Source organism: Zootoca vivipara, chromosome 2, assembly GCF_963506605.1.
Source record: "Zootoca vivipara chromosome 2, rZooViv1.1, whole genome shotgun sequence".
NCBI classification, from domain to species: domain Eukaryota; kingdom Metazoa; phylum Chordata; class Lepidosauria; order Squamata; family Lacertidae; genus Zootoca; species Zootoca vivipara.
Window position 1 is genome coordinate 33759678 of NC_083277.1, and position 23336 is coordinate 33783013.

At 43.7% G+C, this 23336-nt stretch overlaps 1 protein-coding gene across 7 annotated transcripts in view; it reads left to right on the plus strand.

The window, feature by feature from the left end:
- The first annotated feature begins 16250 nt into the window (after positions 1 to 16250).
- ITPR1 (inositol 1,4,5-trisphosphate receptor type 1) overlaps positions 16251 to 23336 on the plus strand; it is a 216163-nt gene continuing 209077 nt past the window's right edge. For 3 of the 7 annotated variants that reach the window (XM_060271361.1, XM_060271360.1, XM_060271362.1), the window contains exon 1: positions 16307 to 16539. The gene's annotated coding sequence lies outside the window, so the exon portion shown is untranslated. Of the gene's footprint in view, positions 16540 to 23336 lie in introns of all 7 variants that reach the window. The other 4 variants (XM_060271359.1, XM_060271358.1, XM_060271356.1 and 1 more) reach the window with 3 other exon arrangements.

Consider the following 23336-nt stretch of genomic DNA (forward strand, 5'->3'; position numbering starts at 1 on the left):
ATAAGAAAAAGCTGTGATATTACAATGGACCAGATCTATTGATGTACCTAATTGTTTCTGAAACACTCTGCCAGTTTTGCAATGTCTTGTGCTTTTGCAATTATGAAGTTAGTTCAAAAAACTTGTATTGTTTCCTGTAGCTCTTAAAACACTGCACACTGTTTGGAAGCTCTTGCAACATGATCATAAACAGATTTATTGAGTTCAACAGAACATATTCCCTAGTGAGTGTGTTTAGGGCTACAACTCTCATGTATTATTCATATTTTCCCCCACAATGAATCCCAATATCAGAACTACTGTTTACCAACTTTAAGCATAATTATAGTTCATTACTTTTGGATCCTTTATGTTTGTTTGTTTGTTTGTTTGTTTGTTTTCGGTCATATTTACTTTACAGATTTGGGGGGGGGGAAGGGGAGGATCAATATGCCCTCGTGGATTGTAAGACTTCAGCATAATTATAATTTCCAAGGGAGTGGCCATGTTAGTCTCATGCAGCATAAGCAACTAAAAAGCCTTGTGGCATTTAAAAACTAACACATTGTTGTGCCATAAATGTGTGTGCATCACAGCTCACTGCTTGAGATAAATAAAGTGTTACCCCGTGACACACATTGTTAGTGAGTCCCCATCTGCACTATACATTAAAGGCAGTATCATACCACTTAAAACCGTCAATATTTCCCCCCAAAGAATCCTGGGAGCTATAGTTTTTTAAGGGTGCTTAGCATAGTTAGGAGACACCTACCATATTCCTCTCACAGAACTGCAATTTTCAGAATGGTTTAGCAATAAATCCCTCTTCTTAGTGAACTGAAAATTGCAGGGGAATAGGGGTTTCCTAACAACTCTCAGCGCCATTAACAAACTATGGTTCCCAGGATTCTTTTTGGGAAACTGTTATGTACTGAGCTGAATCCTAGAACAATAGGATTCAGAATCAGCAGTCTGATTGGTCCGCAGGAGCTACCCAATCCAACTCCAGGTGGAAGTGAATCCGCAACCTGATTGGCCTGCAGGAGCTGCCAATCAGGCCGCTGGCAGAAGTGAATCTGCAACCTGATTGGCCTGTAGGAGCAGCCAATCAGGCTGCAGGCAGAAGTCAATCCACAACCTGATTGGCCCACAGGTGTAGCCCTGAAGTAGCCAATCACGCAAGGCCCATTGTGTAAATAATGTATATAAGCAAATGGTTTGGGGAAAAGAGCCATTCTTCTCTTCTTCTCCTTGATGACTATGAGCTGAATAAAGAGCATGAAATTCACTCTCGACTCCGAGTATATTTCAGAAACCATGTGAGTAAAAAAGTGCTAAGATGCTGCTTTAAATATTTAGTGCAGATGGGGGAATGAGGGGGGGGGGAGCTTGTAACCTGTAAGGTCAGAAGGAAAGGAAATGCAATATTTAATCTCATCAACTACACATCTAGCCATGTGTGTGAGACACATGCACAGCAACTCATAATAAGGCTTCATGCACCTGATGAAGTGGACTGTACTTCGCAAATAATTGTACTCTAATAAATTTCTTAGACTTCAAGTACAGTTATGTAGAAGTAAATCCCACTGAAATCAATAGCAGCTGTTAATGGATAATTTTGATTACGATCTCACTGCCACATCATCTGCCAGCCACATCCCACACTGTCTATATTTGGGGGGGGGGACTGAGGAAATGAGTCTATAGGCTCCCCCACCCCCCAACCCAGCCAGATGGCTGGGGTAGTGAGATCTTATATTCCTGCGTATAAGACTACTTTTTAACCCAGGAAAATCTTCTCAAAAGTCGGGTGTCGTCTAATACGCTGGGTCGTATTTCTTATACGGTGAGTATAACCCAAACTCTATATTTTAACTGGAAAAGTTGGGGGTCATCTTATACACCCAGTCGTCTTATACACCAGAATATATGGTAATACATTATTATTATTATTATTATTATTATTATTATTAGCAATTCAGCTCAAGCTCTGAGCAGCTTTTCAACCACTGGCGTCCCTTAATAAGGATGTGCACGTTCACCTACATGAAAAGACAAACCCAGGTGTTGCAACAGAGCTCAAGTAATAATTACAGGACAGAAAGGGATACTCATCCAGATGTGCATCCAAAACAACTAAAGGTATTGAAAGCCTGCCACCACGAACAGCTCACCCAGGGCAAACTTGGTAATACGGTGCCCTGACTGAGGACACAATATTTCTTATTTTCACAATAATTCCTTTTTAGTCTTTTATTATTTGTACTCCCTCGGGAACCACTCACACTGCCCTAAATCTGGTGCTGGCTCACTCTTGCTGCACTGGGATGAGTTACAATTTCAAAAGCTATCTCCCATCATAAGGGTCTGCTCATAGTCCTGGATCTATGAAAACTCCATCGCACTTAATAGAAAAACTCATGATGTGTCATAAAGAGGAAATGAACACATCAGACATTCACTTTTAAGCTTTCACTTAGATCACTAAATCAGCTAAAAGGCAAGGTACATCCAGCTGCATTTGCAACAACTAATTTCCCTTTGGCTCATTGCTATCCAAGGCAAATGTAGCTCCTTATAATACTTAGAGATGATGGGGTCTAAAGGCATGGAGCTGTCAAACTGAATTTCAACCATTGGGTCCTACATGCACTAGGTACGATTTTTGGTATTTGCCAGTGGTAACATGGGGGAAAGCAGGACTACCCAGGGCCAATCCTAGGTACAGGAAAACAGAGCCCCAAACAGGGAACAAGAGTGGGGTTACTCAAGGGCATGTTCAAGTGGGGTGGTCCATGAGGCAAACAAGGGTGTAGAAGGATGGCCCTGTTCAGATTGACCAGACTGGACAAAGCACAGTACTGATGCAAAGGCATAGCTACAGTTAGAACTGGATATTAGAACTGGATATGGAACAGCTGATTGGTTCAAAATTGGGAAAGGAGTACGACAAGGTTGTATATTGTCTCCTTGCTTATTTAACTTATATGCAGAATTCAACATGCGAAAGGCTGGACTAGATAAATCCCAAGACGGAATTAAGATTGCCGGAAGAAATATCAACCTCAGATATGCAGATGACACAACCTTGATGGCAGAAAGTGAGGAGGAATTAAAGAACCTTTTAATGAGGGTGAAAGAGGGGAGCGCAAAATAGGGTCTGAAGCTCAACATCAAAAAAACCCAAGATCATGGCCACTGGTTCCATCACCTCCTGGCAAATAGAAGGGGAAGAAATGGAGGCAGTGAGAGATTTTACTTTCTTGGGCTCCTTGATCACTGCAGATGGTGACAGCAGTCACGAAATTAAAAGAAGCCTGCTTCTTGAGAGAAAAGCAATGACAAACCTAGACAGCATCTTAAAAAGCAGAGACATCACCTTGCCAACAAAGGTCCGTATAGTTAAAGCTATGGTTTTCCCAGTAGTGATGTGTGGAAGTGAGAGCTGGACCATAAAGAAGGCTGATCGCCGAAGAACTGATGCTTTGAAATTCTGGTGCTGGAGGAGACTCTTGAGAGTCCCATGGACTGCAAGAAGATCAAACCTATCCATTCTTAAGGAAATCAGCCCTGAGTGCTCACTGGAAGGAGAGATCGTGAAGCTGAGGCTCCAATACTTTGGCCACCTCATGAGAAGAGAAGACTCCCTGGAAAAGACCCTGATGTTGGGAAAGATGGAGGGCACAAGCAGAAGGGGACGACAGAGGACAAAATGGTTGGACAGTGTTGTTGGAGCTACTAACATGAGTTTGACCAAACTGCGGGACGCAGTGGAAGACTGCGGGTCACGAAGAGTCGGACACGACTAAACAACTAAACAACAACAAGCCAGGATTTCTCAGGACCTCCTATTTTCTGGGGACAGTCCCAGATTTCCAGAAGCCATCCTGATTTCTGATTTGACCCCAGAATGTCCCACTTTTCCTGAGGATATCCCTATTGTCATCAAAAAATTTTTTGAGGGTTTGTAGTTATGTGACCCCCGAGCCAAAGAGATAAGTAACTATACAACTTTTAGAAGACATCTGAAGGCAGCCCTGTGTGGCGTTTGCCTATGAAGAGAATGATGTCATCCCCAGTATGTGTGTGAAAGGGTTAAATGTACAGCCAATGAGAACCCAGGGGGCGGAGTCAGTGAGGGTATAAGACAAGGGGGGGGGAGTTGAGGGAGAGAGATGAGATGATTAGAGAAGAGATAAGATAAGAGATGAGAAGAGAGAGTTGTGGTTGTTGAGCTGAGGGGAGTCTGTGGGTTGGTTTAAGCTGTGTGAGAAAGTAAATCTGAGTCAGTGACAGCCAGCATCTGAAAGAACAGATAAGAACCTAGGCAGTTCTGGTTGAGAACTGGGAGGAGGTTGGTTGAACTGTGAACTTGAGGATTAGGAAGGTATAGGAACTAAGCTAATATATTGACTGAGCACCATCTTTGAAACCATTTGCTTGTTATACTTGTAAGAAATACAGTGGTGCCTCGCAAGATGAAAGTAATTCGTTCCACGAGTCACTTCGTCTTGCGATAATTTCGTCTTGCGAAGAGCGGTTTGCCGCAGCAAAAAAAAAAAAACCGCTGAAAAGCTTCGTCTTGCGAAGCGCGGCTATAGAAAACTGCGTCTTGCGAAGCGCCGAAAACATCGCAAAACGCTTTCATCTTGCAAGTTTTTTGTTGCGCAAGGCATTCGTCTTGCAAGGTACCACTGTAAACTGAAGTTTTGGTTCACTTAAAAAACCCTGACTGGACTTAGTGGTTACCAGGAAGCACCTGGTTGGTGGCAGCGAGTTACCGTGGTGGCACAGGGATCAATCGACTGTGAAACGTCCGGGGGTCCCTATGCCACACCCTGTATAGGGAAGTTTAATTTAATGTTTTATTATGGTTTTATACAGTGTATGTAGGAGTGCCTGGCATGCTATGGTCCATGGGGTCACGAAGAGTCGGACACGACTAAACGACTAAACAACAACACAGTGTATGTTGGAAGCCACCCAGAGTGGCTGGGGCAACCAAGTCAGTCAGCCGGGCAGGTAAAAATAATAAAATTATTATTATTATGGAATAGGGTGTCCCTATTTTCATCGGAGAAATGTTGGAGTGTATGGTTTCTGAGCTGGAGCCAGAGGCCTCCTCAAGAGGAGGATCTTACGCCTAATGTCAATGTCACCTTGACTCCTGATGGGGTGGGTTTCTGTCTGGTTTTTGGAGGTGCCATCTCTCCCGTAGGTTTGGGCATTATTTAGATGAAGAAACAGCTCAGCTGCCAGACGGACAAAGAGCTTCCACATATAGATGAGCAGAAGAACAGGGGCTTATAAAGGGAACAGATACTGTGAGAACAGGATGATGGACTAGGTGGAGCATTGGCCTGATCCAGCAGACTTTTTAATGTTCTTGAATGCAACTGTAATCTAATGTAATTTGGAACTTCATGCCACCTTTTCTATTTCTATTTCTTTTTTGCATCCCGTAGTTTTTATTTGGGGTGTTCTACCGCTTGTTTACCTAGATGTTAAAATGTATTATTATTATTATTACTACAGTGGTACCTTGGTTCTCAAACTTAATCTGTTCTAGAAGTCCATTCCAAAATCAAAGCGTTCCAAAACTAAGGTGCACTTTCCCATGGAAAGGACTGCAAAATGGATTAATGCGTTCCAGACTTTTAAAAAACAACCCCTAAAACAGCAAATTAACATGAATTTTACTATCTAACGAGACCATTGATCCCAATAAACAATGTACTGCAGCCATCTATCAATAGCTGAACTGGGTTCCACATAGTCACACACAAACAAGAGCCGCAGAAACAAAAACGCAAAATAAATAGCAAAAACAGACAGACCTTGGCGTAACACTCAAAATGGAAGTGTGGCACTCAAAATGGAAGTGTGGCACTCAAAACGGAAGTGTAACACCCAAAACGGAGCATGTCTGGCTTCCAAAAAAAGTTTGCAAACCAGAACACTTACTTCTGGGTTTGCAGTGTTTGGGTTCCAAGTTGTTTGAGTACCAAGGCATTTGAGAACCAAGATACCACTGTGTTGTTGTTGTTGTTGTTGTTGTTGTTACTACTATAACAGGAAAAGAGGTGGTGTTTGTCATGTGCACCTTACTTACTGTAGTTTGTTAAAAGTTTTGGGAATTGTGTCTCTGTGAAAGGGAAACTACAGTTCCCATGATTATTTTTTTAAATGTATGGCATGAATCTGCCCACTGCCATATTCATTTCAGTGGAGCTTTTTTTCCAAATAAGGTGCTTAGGATCTAAGCATGGAAAGCTACAGGGGAGATGGAAGATGTTGAGAACGGTGAGTTCAACAGGCAGGCAGGCAGCCAGACACTGGGAATGCAGGATCAGCCCTCAAAAGAAAAGAAATATTCATTAATTCATTTTTACAGTTAAAGCATATTAAATGTCATCTTAATTTGAACAGAACATTTATTTTGTACTGTGAAATAAAAATAAGCAGTCTCTTATAACGAAGGCATAGGAATGATTTGTTGTCTTTAGTATTTGGATAGGAACATATTAACAAAGTTCTTTCCCCCAGCCTTGGAAGTTTCCAGGGAGTTAAGAATACAGAGCTGAAAGCCTGCACAAGCATGGTTTCCGTCTTGGTTCCCTCCAGCATTGTGACATCTTTAGCAAAGCAAGAGAGTAAAACAAAAACAAACTGAGATCAAATTTAATTAGGAAGCCAATTTTCTCATGTTGTTTTTTGGGGTCACGACTGTGCTAAAGATCCTTTTATCTTGTAATAATGGATTGTTTGTTTTCCCTGGTGTGAAGTCTGCAGAGCAATCATTCCACCTTTCCACCACTTTTTTGGGGCGGGGAACAGAATTCAGAAACTAGATAAATGGCAAAGGATATGTTCACAGTATACCTCTAAAGCACATTTAAAACACATTCTTTCCCACAAAGAATTCTGGGCAATGTGGTTTACCCCTCACAGAACTACAGTTCCCAGCAACCCTTAGCAAACTAGACTGCCCAGAATTCTTTGAGGGAAGGAATGTGCTTCAAATGTTCTGAAAAGCTATAATGTGGACACAGTCCAAATGTGCATCCAATCCAGTAGGCATGTTCCCAAACACAACCCTCTAGCCATTGCCCTGTGTTGCTGCTGATCAACTGGCATTTAATAATATTGTGATGTGTTTGACTTCTAATCCCTATAATCCCAGCAATTGTGAAAATATAAATCAAGATATCTTTCTCATGAAGTGATCACCTGGGAGATGGGCCATTAAGAGAGCCAAGGAAAGGGGCCTCTGTGCCAAAGGGAGTGGGGGTCCTCTTCCCTCTCTTGGATAGTTAGTGGGACAAAAGCCAGAGTTTAGAATTGAAAAGTATGTGTAATGTGTCACCTGGAGGGGGGAGCTATGGGCTGAAGAGGCAGAGAAGAAGCCATGGCTGATTTATGCTTGAATCAAAGCCTGTGGCTACGGGAGAAGCAAGACCCTTTTGGGATGTTAATGCTGTGAACACTTCCATCATAGGCTCAGGTTGTATATATGTGTAAATAAACCATATATCATAAAGACACCACAGTCTCTGCTGTGGCTCATTCCCAGAAGGAAACACGAACCCTGGGTAAACACCTGGAACCCCTGGAATCTTGCACTGCTCAGAGACTGGGGTGGCGTGCGACAATATATTGCTTTCATGGTTGCAGGCAATATATTGCTTTCAATATATTGCTTTCTAGTAGCTGTCATGGTTAATAGCCGTTCTATCCTCCACAGATTTAGGCACTCTCGAATGCAACTAATTATTTATTTATATTATCCACTGAACTTTGATTAACGACATTTTTTTGGTGGCAGATGAAGACTTTCCTTTTCTCCCAGGTCTTTCAACATCTTTTAACATATTGTTGTTGCTTTAGATTAATCTAATTTAATAGTCTCTGTTTAAAACTAACAGCAGTTAGGTTTAACTTGCATGCTGGGTGGAGAGGTTTGCATAAGAACATCCCTAATGGGTCTGGCTAAAGGTCCATCTAGTCCAATATTCTGTTCTCGACAGTGACCAGACAGATGCCTATAGGAAGCCCATAAGCGAGACAAGAGCAGAAAGACCTAACTCCCCAGCAATTGGTATTCCAAGGCACCACCTTTGATACTGGAGGTAGTAGAAAGCCACCATGACTAGTAGCCCTTGGTGGCTTTAGCTTCTATGTCTTCTAATGGCCAGAGGACTGGAGAAGATCAGTCTACATCCCAATTCCAAAGAAGGGCAGTGCCAAAGAATGCTCCATCTACCGCACAATTGCGCTCATTTCACACGCTAGCAAGCTTATGCTTAAAATTCTACAAGGCAGGCTTAGGCAGTATGTGGACCGAGAACTCCCAGAAGTGCAAGCTGGATTTCGAAGGGGCAGAGGAACCAGAGACCAAATAGCAAACATGCGCTGGATTATGGAGAAAGCTAGAGAGTTCCAGAAAAACGTCTACTTCTGCTTCATTGACTATGCAAAAGCCTTTGACTGTGTCGACCACAGCAAACTATGGCAAGTTCTTAAAGAAATGGGAGTGCCTGATCACCTCATCTGTCTCCTGAGAAATCTCTATGTGGGACAAGAAGCTACAGTTAGAACTGGATATGGAACAACTGATTGGTTCAAAATTGGGAAAGGAGTACGACAAGGTTGTATATTGTCTCCCTGCTTATTTAACTTAAATGCAGAATTCATCATGCGAAAGGCTGGACTAGATGAATCCCAAGCAGGAATTAAGATTGCCGGAAGAAATATCAACAACCTCAGATATGCAGATGACACAACCTTGATGGCAGAAAGTGAGGAGGAATTAAAGAACCTTTTAATGAGGGTGAAAGAGGAGAGCGCAAAATATGGTCTGAAGCTCAACATCAAAAAAACCAAGATCATGGCCACTGGTCCCATCACCTCCTGGCAAATAGAAGGGAAAGAAATGGAGGCAGTGAGAGATTTTACTTTCTTGGGCTCCTTGATCACTGCAGATGGTGACAGCAGTCACGAAATTAAAAGACGCCTGCTTCTTGGGAGAAAAGCAATGACAAACCTAGACAGCATCTTAAAAAGCAGAGACATCACCTTGCTGACAAAGGTCCGTATAGTTAAAGCTATGGTTTTCCCAGTAGTGATGTATGGAAGTGAGAGCTGGACCATAAAGAAGGCCGATCGCCGAAGAATTGATGCTTTTGAATTATGGTGCTGGAGGAGACTCTTGAGAGTCCCATGGACTGCAAGAAGATCAAACCTATCCATTCTTAAGGAAATCAGCCCTGAGTGCTCACTGGAAGGACAGATCGTGAAGCTGAGGCTCCAATACTTTGGTCACCTCATGAGAAGAGAAGAATCCTTGGAAAAGACCCTGATGTTGGGAAAGATGGAGGGCACTAGGAGAAGGGGACGACAGAGGACAAAATGGTTGGACAGTGTTGTTGGAGCTACTAACATGAGTTTGACCAAACTGCGGGAGGCAGTGGAAGACAGGAGTGCCTGGCATGCTATGGTCCATGGGGTCACGAAGAGTCGGACACGACTAAACGACTAAACAACAACAAAGCCTCCTTTAAAGACACTATCTGATAGCAACTTATGGCAGCAGATTCCATAAATAAATTGCACGCTGTATGAAGATGTGCTTTCTTCTGCCTGCCCAGAATCTCCGGCCAATCGGGATGACCCTGAGTTCTAATATTATGATCTAGGGAGAAAATCTTATATATTGGCTTGTTAATCTCTATCAACCTGCTAAGTGCTAAGAAAGATTTGGTACAGGCATGCAAGAATACAGTTGTATTGGTTTTACCATTAAAGAATCTACACTCTGTCCTGTTTACTTTGCTGAAATATGTCGGCATTGGATGTGATTCTGTTCTGCAGCATTACCTTGCATTTCCCACGTTTCCTTCTGAGAACATTTTTGTGCTACCATCTGGTGCATTTCTGTTCCAATGGCCCTGGAGATGTTTGAATGAATTTTTAAAAATTGATCTCTCTTCTAAGAAGAATAGGCACAGGGCATGAAAATGCCAGTGCAATGTAAGATATGCTGCTGCTGCCACCAAAAAAAGCTGTCCTGGCTCAAGTTCTCAGATGTGCTGGCTTAACATGTCAATAGTGCATCTGCTAAATGCTAGTAAAAGTCTGCTGCTGGAATGGCTAAAAAGAGGCAGAACATGTTTATAGTGCAGAGCTTCCCAATCTGTGTGTCGTGACATGTTAGTGTGTCAGCTGCAGTGTATTGGGGTGTCGTGTGAACGCTCCCCACACTCCTCCCGGGGCTGGAAAAGGGTTAGTTTAACCCCCGGTTGGCTGGTAAAACTGAATTACTGTGTCACAGAAAGATGCATGTCTAAAAGGTGTGTCACCAACATGAGAAAAATAGAAAGCTCTGCCCATAGTCTATATCCCTCCAGACCAGGGGTCGGCAAGGTTTACCTCGCCTGGGCCGGTTCACTCCAGCGGAGATCCCTCCGTGGGCCAGATCGCGCATGCACACGCAATTTTTGATGTCTGCGCAGATGCAATCCGGCGCTGCCTAGGACAGGACAGACCAGAGGAGTAACCTATAGATGAGCTGGGGTGGGGGAATCCAGTGAGCTGGGAAAATACCTGCCCAGATCAGAGAGCCTGAGGAAGAGAATCCTGGGGAAGGTCCCAGTGAAAGGCAGATTTTCATCACCTTGTCCCATCTCCCCACCAGTCCCCCAGAACTACTTCCCAGAGTTGCAGAGGACATGACATTGTTGATTCAACATCTTTGCTTGTGAAGGCATGGGTAGCACCTGCTGTGCCTCTGAAATGCATTGAACCTATGTATCTCACTGACTGACCTCAGCATTAAATATTTTGGCAGAAACTGCCACTTGAGTTCAAGTTCCTCATCAAGTGGGAAGCAGGATACCCCCACACATCACTGATGACCCAGCTATTATTATAATTACGGTATTACTACAATGCCTTTCATCTGAGGATTCACACGGTGGTTTGCAATAGAAAAATACATATCATAGTGACAAACAAAAACAATAAATACCCACTTCCTGAGTTTAAAAGGCCATGGTTTGTTTAATTACCCAAAGGCCTGGGACAAGAGAAATGTTTTTTTGCCTGGCACCTAAAGATATGTAACAAAGGTGTCAGGCAAGCCTCCCTGGGGCATGTATTCCATAAATGGGGAGCCACTGCAGAAAAAGCCCATTCTCATGTTGCCACCCTCCAGATCAGGGAGGATAGGCAACCTAAGGCCCGTGGGCCGGATGCGGCCCAATTGCCTTCTCAATCCGGCCCACGGACAGTCCAGGAATCAGTGTGTTTTTACATGAGTAGAATGTGTCCTTTTATTTAAAATGCATCTCTGGGTTATTTGTGGGGCATAGGAATCCGTTCATCCCCCCCCCCCAAAATATATAGTCCGGCCCACCACATGGTCTGAGGGATGGTGGACCGGCCCACGGCTGAAAAAGGTTGCTGACCCCTGCTCCAGACCTTGAAGAAGGGCCTCATATGAGGATTGCTGGTTCTGGGCTGGTTGATATGGGAGAGGCTTTTCAACTTTACAGTGACCTCACAGCTGGCACAAGGAATTAGTGGGAAATGAAGTCTTATTGGAGAAGGAAAAATTAATTTTACAATTACTATAGCAGACATTCTCTCTGGAATTTGGTACCACAAGATGAAGTGAATGCCACCAACTTGGATGGCTTTAGAAGCACCTTAGACAAATTCATGGAGAATAAAGCTGGCAATGGCTACAAGACACAATGGCTGTATACTTCCAGTTTCAGAGTTGGTATGCCTCTGATTACCAGTTGCTGTGAATTACACATGGGAAGAGTACTGTTGCACTCAGGTCCTGCTTGCTTGTGGACTTCCCACAGGCATCCGGTTGACTACTATGAGAAAGGGATGCTGGCCTAGAGAGGTCTTTGACTTGATCCAGTAAGGCTCCTCTTTTGTTCCTCTGCTCTACATGTCACTACAGTAGAGTATAGGATAGGATAGGGCAGTGATGGCCAAACTTGGCCTTCCAGCTGTTTTGGGACTACAACTCCCATCACCCCTAGCTAACAGGACCAGTGGTCAGGGATTATGGGAATTGTAGTCGCAAAAGAGCTGGAGGTCCAAGTTTGGCCATCACTGCGATAGGGCAGCATACCACCACCCATATGCAAATCCTATCCAGGGATGCCGTTAATTAGATGAGGGGCTGTACGGTATGGGGGGATATTTTTCTGGTCTCAGATTGTGCATAGTAAGAACACATTGGGGAGAACTCTACTGGTGGGGACCTTGAAGACAAAGCACGTTGCACACATAGCCTGTTGTCAGTGTTCTTCAACCTTGGATCCCCAGATTTTGCTGGGCTACCACAACTACCATAATCCCCAACTAGTTTAGCCAAGGGTGAGAGAGGTTGAAGAGTCCTGGGGAAGACACAAGGGAACATGAGCACATTTCATTCAGTGCATCTGCTTTGGTGAAACAACATAGAATAAGCCAGGCTGTGTGTGAATGTACTATATATTTAAATCCTTGTTTAAGAAAGAATGCCAGTGGGAAAATTTTAAACAAATGAGCATGTTCCTTCTTCCCTTGCCTGTGGGAAACTAAGTTGGGATCTGAGTACTGTGAACAAGTAGTAAATAAGATTGCTAATGGGAACTGTGTCTAATCCTATTAGTGGGATTGTTGAATAAAATACACTTTTAAACAACAGTAAGTTCCAACTGATGGATGTTGGCTGTTACATAACCTTGTTTGGTTACAACTCCCCCTTTAAACAAAAAACAAAAAAACCTTTGCAGCTACGTAAGGTTAGAGTGATTTGAACAATATAGAAGGGTGGGAAAGTATTTGTTAAGGATTTCCATTTTAAAAAAACAAGAACGGCTCCTTGGCATAGCTGTCAAGTTCTCCCTTTTTAAAAGGGAAATTCCCTTATGCTGAATAGGCTTCCTCGCAAGAAAAGGAAAAACTTGACAGCTATGCTCCTTGGGTTGCCAACCACAAGAAGTTTGTAGGGCTGAAAAATGAAATAAAGTACATTTTAAAATAAAATATGAACTTCATATAAATGCACTAATATTCTTGTAGCCCTTTGCAGCGTATGAAGTGCTTTACCATTATTATATAAGTTTGTAATAGGTATGAGCTTTCGTGTACATGCACACTTCTTCGGATACACATGCACACGAAAGCTCGTGCATGCACACGAAAGCTCATACCTATGACAATCTTAGTTAGTCTCTAAGGTGCTACTGGAAGGAATTTTTTTAAAAAAATTGTTTCAACTATGTCAAACCAACACGGCTACCTACCTGTAACCATTATTACATAGTTCACTTACCAGCATCCCTAATTATATCTACTCACACATAAGCCCCATTGCATTCAATGGAACTTACTCCCTGGTAAGAGGATAATAGAGCTAGAAGGTTTCTTCAAGGTAATCTAAACCTATCTGATATAGATCCATTTTTACATCAACTTTGATCATCCACACCATACATTGAAAGCACACTTTAGCAGTCATTGTTTCCTCCAAAAGAATCATGGGAACTGTAGCTTGCCCCTTGCAGAGCTTGAAAGCTCTGGTTGAAGCCTAGATGTCTTATGCTGGGTCAAGCTATAGGCACATCTAGGATTGTTCAGTGTTGTCTATCTTCCCAAAGAGAAGTTTTCTGAGGCTTCAGCCTATCCTAATTGAAGCCACCCAGTGCATCACTGGTGCAAATGTGAATATAAACAAAGGCTGAATCTTAACGCACTACTTCCTGTGGTACATAAGTTCAGTGTCTTTGTCCTGCTACTTGGGACAAGGACTCCAAAACAGTTCTGCAAACTTCACAGAAATTCAGCAATGTGCCCATTGCTATTGCTAATAACAGTAACTTTCCCCATTGCTTTACACTGTGCAGTGTTAGTCAAGAACCATTTAAGGGGGTTTACGATGCCATTGACAAACCACTTAAACCATCGAGCTTGCATTTAAATGGGATTAGTTCTGTTGATTGCATGGGTTAGTCGAGGAAGTGCTGTGCATTATTAGTGCCAGTGGTTGGTGGATTGTAACCATAAAACCTTTGCTGGAAATTAAGGTAATCAACCACAGCCTGCTGCTCCAAGGTAAAATCCTGCTTAGCCTGATCCCCTGCAGAACTCCCAACATGACTGGCATGCTTCTGGTAAAGCAACATACTATAAGCAGAGACAGGACAGAGTTGGCACCAAGATTTGTTGGTAGTCAAGGGAGGAAATCCAAATGGCATCCTTCCTCCCATCAATTGGGAAGTTTTTCAGTACAAACCCCATTAAATTGAAATCCTACATTATTGCAAAACCCACATTTATTTCAGGACAGTGTTTTGGAGTGATTTGACCCTCTTGACTTTGCCTTTCAACTTTTTTTTTATCAATCCCATTTGGGAGAAGTTTCCTCTTTTGAAATCAAATGTGACCACATTGCATTTTCTGGGAAATTGACTATACATGTATGTTTAATTTAATAGCACTATGGTCACTGCTCCTAACTGCCTCAACAACACTTACTCATGCAAGCCACCCATCACTACATAGTTTCCCCCCAAACAATCCTGAGAACTCACAGAGCTACAGCTCTCAGCAACCTTAACAAGCTACAGACCCCATTATTATTTGGAGAGGGGGATACGTTTCAAATGCATTGTTAAACACCACCCTTCTCCACAGCAGTGCAAGATTCCAGGGGTACCAGGCAGTGGCGTAGTAATGGGGGGCGGGGGCGCGCCACCCCAGGTGGCAGGCTGGGCAGGGGCAGCAGGCTGGACGGGGCTGACCACCTCAGACGGCCGCCACCGCCATCGAGGAGAAGCCCCAATGCAAGCGAGACTGCCTCACTCCGCGGCTTGGTTGCGGGGTTTGCCGTGGCACCTGCCTCCTGTGCGTGCATGCATCGCGCGTCGTGTTGTGACGCGTGCGTTGTGCGTCATGACGCATGCGCGCGACGGACACCCCGCCCCTGGCGGGGTGCCTTCAGGTTTGCCGCCCCGGGCAGCCAGGCGACTAGCTACGCCGCTGGTCCCAGGCATGCGTTTCCTTTTGGAAATGAGGCACAGCAGAGACTGTGGTATCCTTATGCCATATGGTTTATTTACACCTATATACAACCTGAGCCTGTGATGGACGGGTTTGCAGCATTAAAACTCCCTGAGGTTCTTGCGTCTTCCGTAGCCACAGCAACTTTGGCGTTATGCCCGCCATTGCTCTCTGATACATACACACACTCTCTCTCTTTCCAGACTACAGTTTACTAACTCTGTTGCATAACTCCTAACCACAATCCCTAAACTCTAACCTAAAATGCTAGCATTGTCTTTTTAAACTATCTTCTATGGGGAGGGAGGGAGCCCACTCATTTGCAGATGAGAGTTATCTTTGATCCTTGCTGTTGTCTTATTGACTCATTTCCCAGGCCATCACCTCAAAAGGAAATTATCCTGACTTAATTAGTCTTTAATACTTGTTGATTCCCTAGGATGAAAGAGGTGTCTTACACACAGCCTAACACATGCAGGTCTTGATGAGAGTCTAACACATGGGAATCGGGCACACAGTTTTAACACACAAGCCACAAACTCATAGCTGTATGGGGTGTTGTTATGTCCTTTGTCACATACCAGCATATTGCTGCGTACTTTTGCATGTGGCTGATCCTTCGACTAATGAGTTGTCTTTCTGTCATCACTCTTCCCCCCTTCCTTTCACAATAGTTATTACAAGGAAATTTCCAATATATACTACATATGCATGTTGCTCAATCGGATCCTGTCCCAAAACAGACTCTCTCTCTTTTTTAATGTCACAGATGGTTGAAATTCTTGGCTGATTCCAAGACAGCTCGAAGGACAGTTGACCGCCTCCAAAAAGTATTGGGGGGGGGAGGAAATAAATGTTCCAAACAAAATTCCTCTGGAAGCATGTCGATGAAACTGAATGGAAACACATTTTCTTCGGGAAACAGGAGTATCCCCTCCCTACACTGGAGATGGGGAAGGTGGGCTGCTTTTGGGGCAAACAATTGGTTTACAGCCGGAAAGCGGGGAGGGGCTAAAGGAAAAAAGCTCAGCCAATAGCGGCTTAGGAAATACTTTTGGCTTCCAGCGCTCATTTGCAACACATTCCTTTTGATCTGACACAGGCAGTGTAACATTGCCCCGTCCGCGAGCCTGCCTTAGCAGCCCACCCTTGGAGCGGGGTGCATGCTGGGAATCGTAGTTCCGCGGTGAGGCCCCGCCAGCTAGCAGCGGGCGGCAGGATCTCTCCGGCGGAGACTACATTGCCCATGTAGCCGGCGGGGACTATATAATCAGCCGCAGAGAGCCGGGGAAGTGCAGTAACCATGTGGATGTGCTGCTGAGCCAGCTCTTGGCTGAGGAGGGTTGGGAGCCGGAGCGGGGGCTAGCGAGCCTCCATCCCTCACGGAGCTCCTTGGCAGGGGCAACAGGGCTTCCTCCGGGAACATGGGATTACAAAGCGGCTCCTAACCCGCTCCAGCTCCAGGGCGAGCCGAGCCCCGTATGCAATCAGGTAAAAGGCAAAAGGCAGCGGGTGGCGGCAGTGACAAGAGACTAGAAGCAGCAGAAGTTGGCTTTTTCTCTCCAGGGAAGGGGGAGGCTCAAAAGCCCATCCTCCCCCTCGACTCGCCTTAGTTTGCAAGGTTCTCGTTGCAGCCCTTTACAAACCTCCTCCGGTGGGGGGTGGTTGTTTTTTTTTTTTTAAAAAAATTTTTTTGGCTTGCCTTATCAGATCACCCTGATCCTGTTTATACAGGAGGGATTGTGCTTTGGCGGCGGCGGGGAAAGAAGCAACAGATCAAATAACGCTCCCTTTCCCTTCCTTTCTTGAATCCTAAATCTAAGCCGCTCAAGTTTGCAACTCTTGACAGCGACAGGAAGAAAAAAAATGCTGCTTGAATCATGTGGGGAAGGCATCGACCTCTCTTGAAAGGCGGCGTCCCCCGGCTTGTTAAAACTTCATGTTACTGATGCAGCAAACTGATAAGGAGGCGGGTGTTAGAGCGGGGATCCGAGAGGTGTGATTGTGTGTGTGTGTGTGCAGTTGGTGTTTGGGCGGAAAGAAAGAGACGGATTAAAACACGGGTGATTCCCAAAGGTCTCGGCAAGATGTTGCGGCTCGACATCCTCTCCCGTTCCGTTTTTAAACTCTCCATTTCTTGGAAACACTGGCAGATTCCCCCCCCCCCCCCGCTGTCGTCTTAAGCGGGAGCCGAGCCTTCTCTAGCCTTCTGTAGGTCTGGCTGTTTTTTTTTTTTTTGGCAGCAAACTTCTGACTTGTGGGGAGCAACACGAGTTCCTAAGTTATTAACTTGATTGCTTTTGCATCAAACAGAGTGGAAGGAAGCTGACACAAATTGGCCCGAGTTAATGTGGGAAGGGCATGTGGAAGGTTGGCTTTTGGAGTTTTAATGGGTTTAATTTTTATTTCTTTTCGGTACTTAAAATTCCTTTCACTTTAGTTCAGGGCAAGGATTCCGAAACTGTGGTCCATGGACCACTCGTGAACTTCATTCAGATGGTCCACAGCACATCCACATTGCAGATTCATATCTGTTTTTAAATTGTATTTTTATGGCTTTGTATGTGTCTCGCATTGCATTGGAGTCTGAACTCTGTGGGATTCAAGTTGTGATACATGGTATAAAACAAGCAATAAAAATACAATTAAAAATCATACGGCATCTAGCACAGTGCATAGCAATTGCTGCAACAGGCAGAAAAATCAAGTGGTCAGCCAAGGGCACCAGCAATTTTCAAGTGGCCCATTAGGAGGGGAAAGATTTGGGAAGCACCTGCTTAGAGATTTAGGTGTCTATTTTTTTTTGTCGGGGGGGGGGGGTTCTAATGCTGTGGAAGTCTGTCAGAATTATACCTTCTTGGGAAAAGCAAACAAAACACCCAGGTTGTGTTCACACATGCAGTAGTTCTCCTGTGGAGGTAGCTGACCAGTTGGGTACATCATTCCCATGTAGTGTGCAGGAACAGAACGTATGATGAAAAGGAGATACATGTAGTCTTTCTATAAGAAAGAGACCTGTTCCCTGCACCTGCCACCTGTTGACAATGAATGAAACAATAGGTAAAATGAGAAATAATTGTCAGGTGGTGGGGTGTTTAATGTAGTGTTTAGTTTTTATTAATGAGGGTGCTGGAACTGGATACAAAATTCCAAATGCAGCTGCACCATATATTTAAATAAGGGCATTATGATACTGACCATTTTATTTTCAGTCCTTTTATTAATAATACATAGCAAGGAATTGACCGTTTTTTACCGCCACAGCACACCTTGATATTTTAGATTGAAAGTGGTCTATAGATGTTTGAATAATGCTTTCATTGGGCTTGCCACCAAGACCCCAAGATTTATTTCCTGGAAAATTGCAGATAGATACCACCTGCATGTGTACATGCTTGTGTGTGATTAATATATAACATACCTAAGTTTGCGAATGAGAGTGTGCATTACTTTATAGTTGCTTATATAAAATACCATTAGCTGTTCAATTGCCCATTCAGTCAGCATGAAGTAATTCATTTAGAGCTCTTTGCATCTGTATAATTTGGTGTCATTCTTGGCTACATTACGGTTCACCCTGGCTCAGATTAAATAGCACCGGTACGAGTACAGATCCTTGCTGGGGCACCAGAGTTTACATTCCTCCACTGCAATTATTGTCCACTTAATGCTTTATGATCTGATGCTTGTTTTGACCAGTTGCTGATGCATAAGTGCACCTGTTTTATCTAGTGACTGCCACTTCACCTTTAGTGACAGACTTTTTGAAAGCCTAAGTATGCACTGTACAAGACCATCCAGTCGACCTGTTTATCACACTTAGATCTGAAAGACTAGTGATACAGGACTTCCATTTGCCCAAGACATGCTGATTCTTCCTTAGCAAAGTGTTTCTCTCTCCCACCAATCAGTTTTTCAGAATTCCATCTTTAATACTTTTCTGCTATTTTAACCAGTTGTTAGGCACCGTAACACATCAGTGATCAAAAATAATTCCAGAGTAGAACCAGGAAATGGCAGGCCTCTTGGCCTGTCTTCCAGACTGATGTTTGTAGTGATGATGTTCCATTGTACTTTATAGCTGTTGCACAGTTTTCTGCAATAGCTAACAGATCTGCACAACAACCCTATGAGTGAGGGCATTCCGTTTTAAAGATGAGCAAGTTGAGGTTGAGGGATTGCTGTGATCCTCTCCCCTTTATTACTGTTCGTAAGGCTTATTAAAGGGTACTGTATCTCCATATATTCCAACTATCCCTAAAATTGCTTGGATGATTGGGAAGAGTAGAGTTAAACTTCAATTTAAGCAATATTTGCATGCGTGGATTTGATGCTGATCGACATTCCACTTTAATCATTTGTAAATGAAACCCTTTGTAAATGTAATATTCTCTCTCTCCTGCCTTCACTTTTTAGATCCTTGTGCATCTCTAAGCTTCTCTTCCAAGTGTGGAGTCTACTTTCAGTGACCTTGCTAAATCTATAGGCTGGGCATTCAAATCAATGGGATATTGACTTGGTCAATACTGCATTCCTACCCCAGTTATTAACAATACAATCCCATGCATGTCAACTCAGAAGGAAGCCACATTGAGTTCACTGTCTGAATTCAGCACAATGAAGTCTAGCTTTTGATCAGCTAGAGATATAATTTTTTTTCAGATGCTAAAAAACTGAACCATCACAAAGCAGGTTGAGTATAATAATTTCAACAGTCACATTACTGTGTTTGGTATAAAAGGAGGTAGCTTCCGTTGCAATTAGGAGTGGACAAGCATAGCCACTTTCTGTGGTGCCCTCTGCATGTTGCTGGACTACAGCTCCCATCAGCCCTCACCATTGGCCATGCTGGCTGGGGTTGATAGAAGACAGAACCCCACGACATCTGTAGTAGGCTCCTGCTGTACTAGAAGATGCCTGTTAGGTGAAACTGGTGCACTTCCTCTCTTTCTTTCATTTTCACAAGTAGAGGGAAAATACTATATTTGCTCCACAGTGGGGTTCTGAAAAGGTTGCATGCACTGTACCATTTAGGGCACTGTTCAGATTTCAAGGTGCTACCTTTGGGGGTGGGCAGAAGTAGGCAATTGGGCAGATTCAACAACTGACTTGATTTAATGGAGAGTCAGAGATGCTCGCTGAGAGTTCCTCTGTCACCTGCAAGCTGAGTCAATGATAATATTACCGTTACGTTGTTTTCCAAAGTGCTTCATGCACATTATATTGGCGGTCCTTAAAACAACCTGGTAAGGTAGGTCTTGCTTCCTTGTAAGATAAATGAGTCTGTAGTTCCATAATACAGATAGGAGGCTGAAAAGTAGCAATTTCCTGGCAGCCAACTGGTTACTTCACAGGGTTAAAGTGATCCCTAGGTACATGGTGTCAGACAAATTCCAAAAGAACTATTAAAGCTGTATCTCGGCTGGGCAAAGAGGCTGTTACTTTAAATATTGCCAGTACTTCTGAATTGCTGTTTTCCCCTCACCCCTCACCCTCCATGATGCCTTTTTAAGAATGTGTAGTGTTGTGCTAGGAATAGGCCTCTTTAACAGTCATTTGAGAGTGCATTGTTCCTTCTCTCAAGCTTTTAAGAATACTTGATACATAAGTTAAAGGATGTATTATATAAACACACATGAATGTTGTTGCAGATTTGGCTGCAGATGGTCTTAAATGGTCAAAAGATGGGCAGTTGCAGCTGGGTAGTTCTGAGGGTCTTGGTAACTAGTCTAACAGTCTAAATATTTAGTTGTTTCCTGGACTACAATAACTGGGCTGAGGAGGGAAAAAAGCCACATAGTTCTCAATTGTGTGTTCTTTAGCTTCCTGTTGACTTCTTTTTAAAGACTAATCAGGCACTGCTCAGAATATTTTGTTGCCGGACTCAGAAAGCACAAAAAACGTCCCCACCTGTAACAGGAAAAAATAATCAATATAATAATAATAATAATAATAATAATAATAATAATAATAATAATACAGTACACTAAATTGATCAGTGTATTACTCCTCTAATAGGTCTCCAAAATTTACAGCAGTATGCTGCCTAGTGAGAAGACTGGTACTACTTTTATTTGTGTCTGGATGTTAGGAACGTGGGAAGCTTCCTTCTACCGCGTCAGACTACAGATCCCTTTCACCTAGCTTTGTCTGCACCGATTGGCAGCAGCTATCTCAGGCAGGGGTCTATCCCAGGCCAAACTGGAAATGCCAAGGCCTGGATTGAACTGGGACTGCCACCTTCTGCATGCAAAGCACGGGCACCTAGTGTGGTTAGGTGAGAAACATAAATCTGGTCATTACAAACGTCCTGAGGCTCTTGTAATTGAAGCAGGAGACAGGCAGTTGGGTGGTAGCTACCACACAGAATTCTCACATGGACATGCACAGCATAAAAGCCCTGGGAGTGGATATTGTGAACAGCTGAATGGAGCAACAAGTACATCAAGTGTTTCTCCTCTGCTGAAATCTCACTGGTGAAGAGTGAAGGTGCAATAAAAGCAGGAAATTAGGATGCATGTGAGGAGGCAAGTGGAGCTTTGAGGCAGACACAGGTTTTTATCCACTTCTGCCGAGCGAGTTTGGCTTAGGACTTCGTATGGAATCCTTGCTAAAAGCCAATGGTCTCCACAAAAGAAAAGCAACAAGTCCTCCCTGCTCTGCTCTGGTTTCGACAGAAGTGGCTTAGTCATGCTGGCTACATGACCCGGGAAAATTGTCTGCGGACAAACGTCTGCTCCCTTGGCCAGTAAAGTGAGATGAGGGCTCAACCCTAGAGTCATTCACGACTGGACTTAACAGTCAGGGGTCCTTTACCTTTTACTTGCTTAAGAGATGTTCCCTAAGGTTGACAGTGAGCCTTGAGAGCAATTGCTTTCCTACCTGGGTGCCTGAGAAGCTAGACCAACTGTTATGTATCTTCTGTAATCAGTTTTATCAGCTCTGTGAGGAGCCCTCTCACCCTGCTCTGAGTGAAAGTGTAGGCTGTACTCCTTTTTTTGAAGGCACACTTGAATTGCAAGAATTGTAGATTCACACCCAGCAACTGGATTTGCAGCAGTTAATAAACAAGAGAGGAGTTAAGTGCTTGTGATTTGGATACCATGTAGCTGAAACTGTATACTGTACAGTACAGTATACCATATATAGAGCTATTTCAATTAGTTATCCAAAGCCATGGGTAGTCACCCTTTTTGCAACTGCAAGGTAGCTCAGTTAATTTTTTCTCCTAGCATCCCATCTTCCTCTTTGCCCTCATGAGTTGGGAGACAGGTTTGTTGTTTCTGGGCAGAGGTAATGTTCCTGAATACCCTGCCTCTGTCAGTTGTAGTGTGGGTTGTACCAGGGAAACTTGAGGCAAATGTCCCCACTCTCTCAGGATGATGGGGAGATAGATGCTTTATGGGACTTCCCTGTTCTGAGGGCATATAGTAATGGATACCTTTAGTAAAGTGATTTGATTTTTCAACGCATGTTTCAGCTCCTCTTGTGGCATCCTATTGCACAGTCTGAGAAATGCTGATTGAGAGTCTTGGTGAGGTTGTTGTACAGTCAGATGAGCTAATTTGAGATGGGTAGCTTTGCCAAACTGAAGCCTTCTGCACACCAGAAACTACATCCAAGATGGCATTCTTTTTGGATGCTGGACAAGGCAACTAATTACTCTGCTTGCTTGAATGCCAAGCCTATCATAGAAGAATACAACTTGGTGTGTACCTGCCATTCTTCCTGGTAACCTCGGGGTGGGGGGGTGGACTGAACTGGAGCAATATGTTCTGGTATTCATTCCGTGATAAAACCTTAGGATGCGTTAGATGGAGAGACTGCATGTGGTTTACCCACAACTTTGAATAGTGAAGAATCAGTTAGCCTCACTCATAACCCTTGCAGCTGACAAAGGGTGCAGTTTCATAGACAATAAATGGACAATATCAACAAGGGCTCCTTTTGTTTCTGTTTGTGGGTGACCTGGGTTTAATCTGACCCGGATCTCGGCCTTGGAACTCATCTTTTAACTCATTTTCCCACTGCCACTGAGTATATACAAAGTGTCTTTCTCTCCCCACTGAGTAATGCCATGACTAGACCCCTTGCATGTTGGAATTGCAGGTTCAGCAAGCTTAAACTCCAGGTACCGCAGCCTTTATTTGTTTCTAAAGCATCACAGTGAATCGGAAGGAGGATGTTGTCTCCATTTCAAAGTGAAACGCAGCTGGGCATGGGAAGGCTTTGAAAATGTCTGAGGTATATTTCCCACTCTCCCTGGAATCCCTTTATGGACAGTTATA